Consider the following 9,861-nt stretch of genomic DNA (forward strand, 5'->3'; position numbering starts at 1 on the left):
GTTTAGTCGGTTCTCGGACTAATAAAGTGTGTGTAAAAGTCTAGCTATACATGCCATAAAAATATTGTGATAGTGTGGTGACTCCTAATTATTCTAAACTGTGTTTTGTTTTAATATAGTAATGGATCCTGAAGGAAGCTGCGGTGATGATCTTTGCTAATGTCGTGGCTCCGCACAAGGGACCGCTACTGTGGAAAGTAGACTGAGACATTGAGACAAGGAGATGAGGCTCGGGATGCCTTTCTCCAAATGATGAACAATTGGTATACTGAATTTATTCGAGCAAATCCAAATGCTCAACCTCCTCCACCCCCTCCTATACCTCAGACGATTCCTTTAGCTGCTCAAGGTATAGATTTGGTAAGAATGAACAAGCCTCCGGTTGACAAGATTCAAAACAAGGGGCGAAGAGTTTAGAGCAAAGGTCGATGATGATCCCGAGAAAGCGGAATTACGGCTTGAAAATTCTACCCGTGTATTTGATGAGCTCTCATGTACACCGAGGAATGCTTAAAGTGTGTTTGTATCACTTTTGAGAGATTCGACTTACCTTTGGTGGAAGACTTTGGTTGCAGTGGTGCCAAAAGAAAAAGTTACTTGGGATTTCTTCCGGGAAGAATTTAGAAAGAAATACATAAGTCAGCGATTTATTGATCAAAAGCGGAAAGAGTTCCTTGAATTGAAGCGAGGGAAAATGTGCATAGCGAGTATGAAGCGAATTTGTAAGACTCAGCAAGTATGCCCCAGAATGTGTGTCCACCGAGGCCATTATGTGTAGAAGATTTGAAGATGGGCTGAATGAGGACATTAAAGTGCTTGTAGGAATTTTGGAGTTGAAAGAATTTGTAGTATTGGTTGATCGAGCTCTTAAAGTAGAAGAATTGAACAAAGAAAGAAGAAAAAGCGCTATTGAGGCCGAGATGTCGAAAAAGACAGATAAGCAAGCCATTTCAATCTCAACCAAAGAGGTCCAAAGAGACAAACCCTCGAATAGCAGTTTCAATTGGGGATTCACAGAGATCATGATAGAGCATATTCGGGTCTAAAGCTCAAGCTACTTGTGGCAAGTGTGGGTAATGTGCGACCTAGAAAGCCGAGTGTCGACAATGTGGCGAGCAACATTATGGTGAGTGTTGGGGGACCGAGCGAGCTTGTTTCAGTCTTGGTTCTCATGAGCATTTTATTAGAGATTGTCCGGAGAAAGTTAAAGAAGAAAGATTTGAGTGCTAGGATGAATACCACCACTAGTAGAGGTAGACCACCGAGAAATCTTGGAGGTGGGACTAGTAGTAAAACTGTGATGAAAGATTTAACGGCAAGATCGAAGCTAGAGCACATGCTAGAGCTTATGCTATACGTGCCGAGAAGATGCATCATCTCCGATGTCATTCTTGGTACATTTTCTCTATGATACTATTGTTATTGCATTGATTGATCCGGGTCCACTCATTCCTATATTTGCATGAATTTAGTATCCAATAAAAGTTGCTGTTGAATTTCTTGAGTTTACGATTAAAGTGTCGAACCCTTAGGCCAATATGTGCTAGTTGACAAGGTTTGCAAGAATTGCCCATTAATGATTCAAGGTCACTTTTTTCCGCCAACTTGATCTTGTTACCATTTGGTGAGTTTGATGTTATCTTGGGAATGGGTGGTTAACATTGTATGATGCTAAGGTAGATTGTAAACAAAAGACACTAGAGTTGAAATGTGAAAATGGAGAAATTACGTGGGTTGAAACAGATGAATCAAATAAATTGCCTATGGTGATTTCGCACATGTCTGCACGAAATACATGAGAAAAGGGTGTGAAGCTTATCCGCTTATGTAATGAATATTGAGTTGCCACAACTGAAATTTGAATCGCATCGATAGTCTGTGAGTTTCGGATGTATTTCGGAGGAATTGCACAGGTTGCCTCCGAGCGAGAGATAGATTTTGCCATTGATTTGTTGCTTGGGTCATCGCACCGATCTCGATTGCTCCATATAGAATGGCTCATTGAATTAAAAGAATTGAAGGCTCGATTGCAGGGAGTTAACAGACAAGGGATTTGTGAGACCGAGTTTCTCTCCCCGGGTGCTCTGTATTATTCAGAAGAAGAAGGATGGTTCAATGAGACTTTGCATTGATTACCGTCGACAATAAGGTGACTATAAAGAACAAGTACCCATTGCCGAGGATTGATGATTTATTCGATCGGTTAAAGGGGCCCAGTGTTTTCAAAGATTGATTTGAGGTCGGTTACTACCATTTGAGAGTTAAGGAGTCGATGTCGAAAACCGCCTTTAGGACAAGGTATGGACATTATGAGTTTCTTGTGATGCCTTTTGGCTTAACAAATGCTCCACTATATTTATGGACTTAATGAATCGGATCTTAGGCCATATTTGGATAAGTTTGTAGTAGTGTTTATAGATGACATTTTAATTTATTCTCGAGATGAGTCTGAACATGCGAACACTTGAGAACTATATTGCAGATCTTGAGAGAAAAGAAACTGTTTGCCAAGTTTAGTAAAAGTGAGTTACGCTTCGTGAAGTCGATTTTTGGGGCATATAGTCTCGGTGATGGTATTCGGGTGGATCCAAGCAAGATTTCTGCGATCGTTGATTGAAACCGCCCAAGAATGTATCCGAGGTTAGAAGCTTTTAGGCTTAGCCGGGTATTATAGACGTTTTGTTGAAGGATTTTCGATGATTGCCTCTCCTATGACTAAGTTGTTGCAAAAGAATGTTAAGTTTGAATGGACTGATAAATGTCAACAAAGTTTTGAAAAGTTGAAAGCACGATTGGTGAAGCACCAATTTTAGTACTGACCCGAGTCGGAAAGGTGTTCGTAATTTATAGTGATGCATCATTGCAGGCCTTGGATGTGTGTTGATGCAAGAGGGTAAAGTGGTAGCTTATGCTTGAGACAGTTAAAACCACATGAGAAGAACTATCCTACACATGATTTGGGCGGCATTGTTGTTTTTGCCTTGAAGATTTGGCGACATTATTTGTGCGGTGAAAATGCGAATTTTTCTTGATCACAAAAGTTTGAAGTACTTGATGAATCAAAAGGATCTGAACTGCGGCGGCGAAGATGGCTTGAATTATTAAAGGATTATGATCTAGTGATTGATTATCATCAGGAAAGGGCAAATGTAGTTCTTGGCGCCTTGAGCGAAAATTTCTTTTTACTTTGAGAGCCATGAACACGGGGTTAGTATTGTGCGATGATGGGTCAATCTTAGCGAGATGAGAGCTAAACCGTTATTTCTCCAGTTGATTTGTGATGCTCAAAAGAATGATAATGAGTTGCGGATCAAGAGAACTCAATGCGAATCGAGATTCGACTCAGATTTTCGAGTTGGACGGATGACTATTTGATGTTTCGAGACAGGATATGTGTCGAAAAAGCGATAAATTGATTGAGAAAATATTACATGAGGCGCACAATGGCTGTTTATCGGTTCATCTGGTAGCACAAAATGTATAATGATTTAAAGAAGCTATATTGGTGGCGGTATGAAAAGGGACATTTTGAATTTGTAACCAAGTGTTTGATCATCAACAAGTAAAAGTTGAACATCAAGTGCCTTGAGGATTACTTCAACCGGTAATGGTGCTCGAGTGGAAATGGGACAAGATTACCATGGATTTTGTAACGGTTTGCCTTTAACTCCTAAAAGAAGGATCTTTGTTTGGGTAGTGGTTGATAGATTAACAAAGTCAGCCCACTTTATACCGAGACGCACCGATTACTCACTTGATAAATTAGCGAATTATATATTGCTGAAATTGTGAAGTTGCATGGAGTACCTATGTCTATAATATCGAGATAGAGATCCAAGATTTACCTCGAGATTTTGGAAAAAGTTACAAGAAGCTTTGGGTACAAAATTGAACTTTAGTACCGCATTTCATCCACAAGCAGATGGTCAAGCGGAAAGAGTAATCCGGTACTTGAAGATATGCTTAGATCTTTGTGTTTTAGAATTTGGAGGTAGTTGGGAGAAATATCTATCTTTGATTGAGTTTGCCTACAATAATGAGTTATCAATCAAGTATACAAATGGCACCGTATGAAGCCTTGTATGGTCGTAAGTGTCGGACTCCTTTATATTGGACCGAGCTTAGTGAGAAAGCAGATTCATGGAGTTGATCTAGTTAAAGAAACCAAGAGAAAATAAAAGTAATTGGGATTGCTTGAAAGTCGCTTCAGATCGACAAAAGTCATATCTGATTTAAAAAGAAAGAGATTGAATTTCGGTGGGTGATAAAGTGTTCTTGAAGGTGTCACCATGGAAAAAGATTCGAGATTTAGTCGAAAAGCCAAGTTGAGTCTGCGTTTTATTGGGCGTCTGAGATTCTTGAGAGAATTGGACCGATGGCATATCGGTTCGCCTTCTTGGCGAGTTAGAAAGAATTCATAACGTATTTCATGTATCAATGTTGCGACGTTATCGTTCGATCCTTCACATGTGATTTCCCAACGAAATTGAGATTCGATCGGATATGACCTATGAGGAGGAACCAATAAAGATTTTGGCTCGAGAGGTTAAGCAGTTAAGAAATAAAAGTATAGCTTTAGTGAAAGTATTGTGCACGGACATGGGATAGAAGAGGCTACGTGGGAACACGAGGAAGCTATGAAGAAAGCAGTACCCAAACCTCTTTCTGGGTAAGATTTTCGGGACAAAAATCTCAAAAGAGGGGAGAATTGTGACAACCCGAATTAGGGCCTAATCGGAATAGTGGTTTCGTGACCACAAATCCGAGATAGAAATAATTGTTTTATAATTATTTTGGGGTTTATGATATGATTGCATGATTGTGTGAAAATTTCGTGATGAAATTCTATGCCTAAAGTGCTTAAATTGAAAGTAGGGACTAAATCGAATAAGTTGCAAAATTTGCATCCTGGAAGTTTTTAGTATGAAATTGTTTTGGAATATTAATTAGGAGGTCTTAAATAGCAATTTGACCAATTTTAAGTTCATGGACAAAATTAGGACATGGAAGGAATTTTGAAAGTTTAGTAAGGAGGGCATTTTGGTCATTTGGATATTAAATGAAATAAAATGGGAAAAATAACACAAAATTGATCATCATCCTCCTTAGTTGCTGCCGAATTCTCCCTCTCTCCATATCTAGGGTTTCTTCAATTTTCAAGCTCCATAGTAAGTGATTCTAAGCCCCGTTTTTAATGTTCTTTACGTTTTTGGAATCCTGGAAGCTCGATTAAGCTTATGCTAGTAATAATTTAACCTAGGGTTCATATTTGGAAAAATACCCATAGGTGAAATTTGTGTATTTTGATGTTTTATGATAGAATATGAGGTTTTAAATTATGTTAAATAACTTGTGCTACTCGGTTTTAAGTGAAAACGAGTAAAACGGCATAATCGGTAAAAATACCTATTGTTCATAACTATATGATAGAGTGAGAATTTGATGTTGTTGTAGAAGAGAAAAATGTTCAGCATATCATAAAATATAAGAATAAGGGCTGAAATTAAATTTCCGAGCCTAGGGGCAAAATTGTAATTTTGTAAAAGTTAGGGGGCAAAAATGTAATTTTTCCATGATGTGATTTTTGGATTGAAATAAATAGTATGAGTATTAAATGAGCTAAATGTGTTATTATAGATCAAGAAAGACGCGGAATTGATCTCGAACGGGGGAAGGAAAAAGTTTTGGACTAAATTGCAAAATTTCCACATTTTGCACCAAGGTAAGTTTGTATGTAAATATTACAATAATTTCATGTACATTCTTATATTTCAGCCTATTATATAAATATACTAGCTGATGTTAAAATATAAATCGACTATTGGAAGAATGGAAATAAATCTGAGAGAGAGATCCGGTTGAACATTCGGAGGATCGAATGAAATAGAGGGCGTAGCTAGGTCACATGTATGATCTTGAGTGCACATCATGTGTACAAGAAAGCTACGAGACACCCAGTAGTAGCTAGGTCACATGTGTGATACGAGATGTATCCCATGTAGACAAGAGAGCTACGTGAAAGATAAATGTAGCTAGGTGCATGCGTGATTCCAAGTGAAGGACACCATGTAGACAAGAGAGCTACTGAGACAAATCGGTTAGGTCGCATGAGTGGTACTAAGTGTTCACCATGTGTACAAGAGAGCCGAACTAAGCGAAGTATGATGGTGGGGTGTGTTTGAAACCATTAAATATCAAGGATTGATCCGAATTGTTCAACGGGATGGTTTTGTGGTGATATTGTGGTTTGGACCTACACTTATGGTGAATGAAATGTGGTGAAAATGATTTGTGGTATATACATATATAAGATAAAATGAGGTTAGCATAAAGAATGTGTGAAAGAGTGAAATTAGCATTAAAACTGTTTTTAGATGGTAGCAGTGACGTGATTTTGAAAAATCACCAAAAATAGGAGGAATATAATTAGAGGTTGAATGAGATGTGAAATTAAAGTTTAATGAGTCTACTTTCATATAAAAGAAACAGAGCAAGCAAAGGATTTCTATATTTTGAGATATTTACAATTGTATGTGACTTGCTCAGGATGAATACGTGATCCCCTGTTCCAACTTTGAAAAATCATTAAAAATTGTACAAAGCAAATTAAGAAATATAGTTTACATGCCTAAATTCCTTATTGAGACTAGTTTTAAATGAAACAGACTTCAGGGTTTTTGAATTGTGAAGATTATCACGTGTTCTTATTCATACTTACTTACTAAGCTATAAGCTTACTTTGTTTCTCTCTTTTGTCAAATAATAATTAATACTATTTTGATAAAAATTAGTTATAACTTTTAAAGACATTTAAAATATTAAATATTAAATATTAAAATCAATTGCTTCAACCCCAATCAACTGGAATTTGCCAATGACCATGATTATCACGTGTTCTTAAAACATCATAATATATTGAGTCTTGCTGCAATTTACTATATCCAATATAAGCTTGCCATTCTAAATACCATTATCAGTGCCATTTTCTTGCTTCACCATAGCATTTATTACCTTCAATCGACATCTCATTTTATAATTAGAAATTGAAAAGCATTTTCAACCAAAATATAACAATTTTTTTATATAAAACGTGAGCAACAAGACAGCATTAAACTCTTAAATCAATCTAAGTCCACACTAAACACATAAGTTGGATAGAAACATGAAAACAGACCAAAAGAACATCTAAAAAACCAAAATGGAATCACCATTATTATGTAAACATGAAAATGCACAGCTTGAAACAAACCAACTTTGCATGTGCAGAATCATACTCCACAAAACTCATAAACATTAACTTCTCCTAACCAGAATACCAACTTTATGTTTACAGAGGCCTTGATGGAAACTATCATAACTGTTGATATATAACTTATCTAATAAGAATCACATAATATGTAGAAAGTACTTGAGTATTTAGTATCAAGAGAACCATGTATTCAAAGGAAAAGAGCCAGAAATTGATCAATGTATGCAAAACTTGGTCTATATTTCAAAACTGGAGTAAAGCTTTCATCTAGTACCAAATACATGCATATATAGAGACACAAACACACAGGCATACATCTTCCATTACCTAAATCTGTTTCTTGAAAATAAAAGATAAGTAAGCTTCTACAGGAAACTTAACGAAGGAAGCCAAATCGAGACAAAACACAAAAAAGAGTGGATGAAATAAGCTTAAAAATTTAGGAATGTAATTAAAATGTTAATTAAATGTTAGGAAAAACATTAAAAATTTAGGAATGTAATTAAATGTTAATTAAACATTGAAAACATAAAAGGAAAAACATGTTGAAAGAAACATAAATGTTAGGGAAGACAATGTTTACCTTGATTGAATTGGAAATGTTTTCTTGAGGGTTTATTTAGAGATGTTTGGGATTGATCTCTAATAATGTTGAGAGACTTCCCTACTCATTGCATTTGAAGAACAAAAGTCTATTTCTGGTCGACAAAACAATCAAATGAGTTCTAAAAATAAACAACATTTAATGATTGGTATAATATTAATTATATTTGCTAATAACAGGTGGGAATAAACAAATAAATTGATTAAAAAAAACAGCCAGCAATTTGGTATAACATTAATAGGAGAAATAGGACCAAGCTCAATACCATTAAAAGACAGTAAGTTACATTGTATACATATTATCATTGCAATTTGGTATAAATATTCCCGATTATCCTAGCAATGCTAACTATCACAGCCAGTAGTAACATTAACCACGACAAAAATTCCTCTACTCTGCTCAAGCTCATGCTCTCTTCTTGCTGACTTATCCTCAATGCAATTAGAGTAGGGAACGTAAAACCTAAGGAAAAAGCTGTTGTTGCTCTAGTAAATTTGAAAGCTGTCCATATATTTGGGATCATAGTAGATCCAATATATATAAGCACTAACAATATTACTGTTAATGCCAAAGACCTTTTTTTACTCTCCGTGAGAGGAGCTGATCCCTCAAACACCAAGTTATCCACAGTTTGCCGTAGGGAAAAGTGAATAATAGGGAAAACCAAAACCAAATGAAGAGCAAATATAATTCAAAGTAGTGCTAAAATGAATTCCCAGATTCCTATCAAAATTGGTCAAAACATCACTTTCAGTGTCCTTTCTGAAGAGCAAATACCCTGATATTGTTGTTCAGGCATAGACCACAACACAAAGAGCAGTTGTGATCCTCCCCACCTGATTCATCTTTTGAGGAGATCGCCCTTCGAGCTCATTGTATATAGGTTGAACATTGAAATGGCAAACATATGCATTAGTCATAATAGGGATAACTACTAGTAAATCCAAAATTTCCATTTTCGATCCAAAATATGGGCTCATCCTTGGAGCCTCTATCTTCCCTTCAATAAGCTTAATGAATGCAACAGCAAAGCAAACCACAACGAAAACAACAGCGAGAGCTACCAAAGCAGCCGAAGTCATGCTCAATGAATCAATCTTATCTAACACGCAAAGTGGAGCAAGAAAAACAACCATAACAACCAAAACCAATAACTTCCTATGATCCCAAAAACCAGTCCTAACCACTGATCGAGAACCCCAATATGACGAACCGAACCAGACATAACATCACCCATAATAATCAAATAAACTATTAGGACACCTGTATTGTTGACAATTATGCAAATCTCAGACAAAACCCTAGCAATTCTCCCCATTACAATTTGCACAACTTCCCTATAAGATCTAGCTTTACAAGAAACCGCAAACCTAATCAACATCTCGACAGTAATTTTAGACAAAATCCCAATCAAGATTATCAAAAAAATACCTAAAACAAGCCCTAGAACCTTTATAGTAGCAGGTAAAGCCATGATTCCAGCACCAATAATTGTGGTGGTTAAGTTAAAAACAACACTAGAAACACCAGACCCGGTATTGGGTTTACTTAAAACATGGGTATAATCATCGAGATCAAACCCATTTCAAACCATTTCAAACAAAAAAAAGGCAAGTAATATAGTAACTACACATTAATCTGAAGGGGACTCAAAAACTAACCATTTCAAACCCATGAAGCATATGACCGTCGACGAGAGGAAAGGGAAAATAGTTAGGGATTTTGGGGATGGGGGAATAGAATAAGGGAAAAAAAGGGGACTTGGGGAAAATGTTAGGGATTTCGGGTTTGGGGAATTAGGGGATGATTTAGGGAAAAAGAAAGAGGTGTTTTCTGTTTTAGGGATTTAGGGAAGGAAGAGACGAAATAGGGGAAAATTACTTAGCAAAAAATGAAACTGATTTCGGGTAAAAGGCATAAATCTCAAGAGAGAAAAAACGACGCCGTTTCAAATATGGAAATTTTGTGGTGTTTTCAGCAAAGCGCCACTAACGCCTCTTTTATCTAC

At 36.5% G+C, this 9,861-nt stretch overlaps 1 pseudogene; it reads right to left on the reverse strand.

Moving 5' to 3' along the window:
* Window positions 1–528: 528 nt before the first annotated feature.
* Window positions 529–9,438, reverse strand: LOC108487653 (amino acid transporter AVT6E-like; annotated as a pseudogene).
* Between the last annotated feature and the right edge of the window lie 423 nt (window positions 9,439–9,861).

The sequence above is a fragment of the Gossypium arboreum genome, unplaced genomic scaffold, assembly GCF_025698485.1.
Source record: "Gossypium arboreum isolate Shixiya-1 unplaced genomic scaffold, ASM2569848v2 Contig00198, whole genome shotgun sequence".
NCBI lineage: Eukaryota > Viridiplantae > Streptophyta > Magnoliopsida > Malvales > Malvaceae > Gossypium > Gossypium arboreum.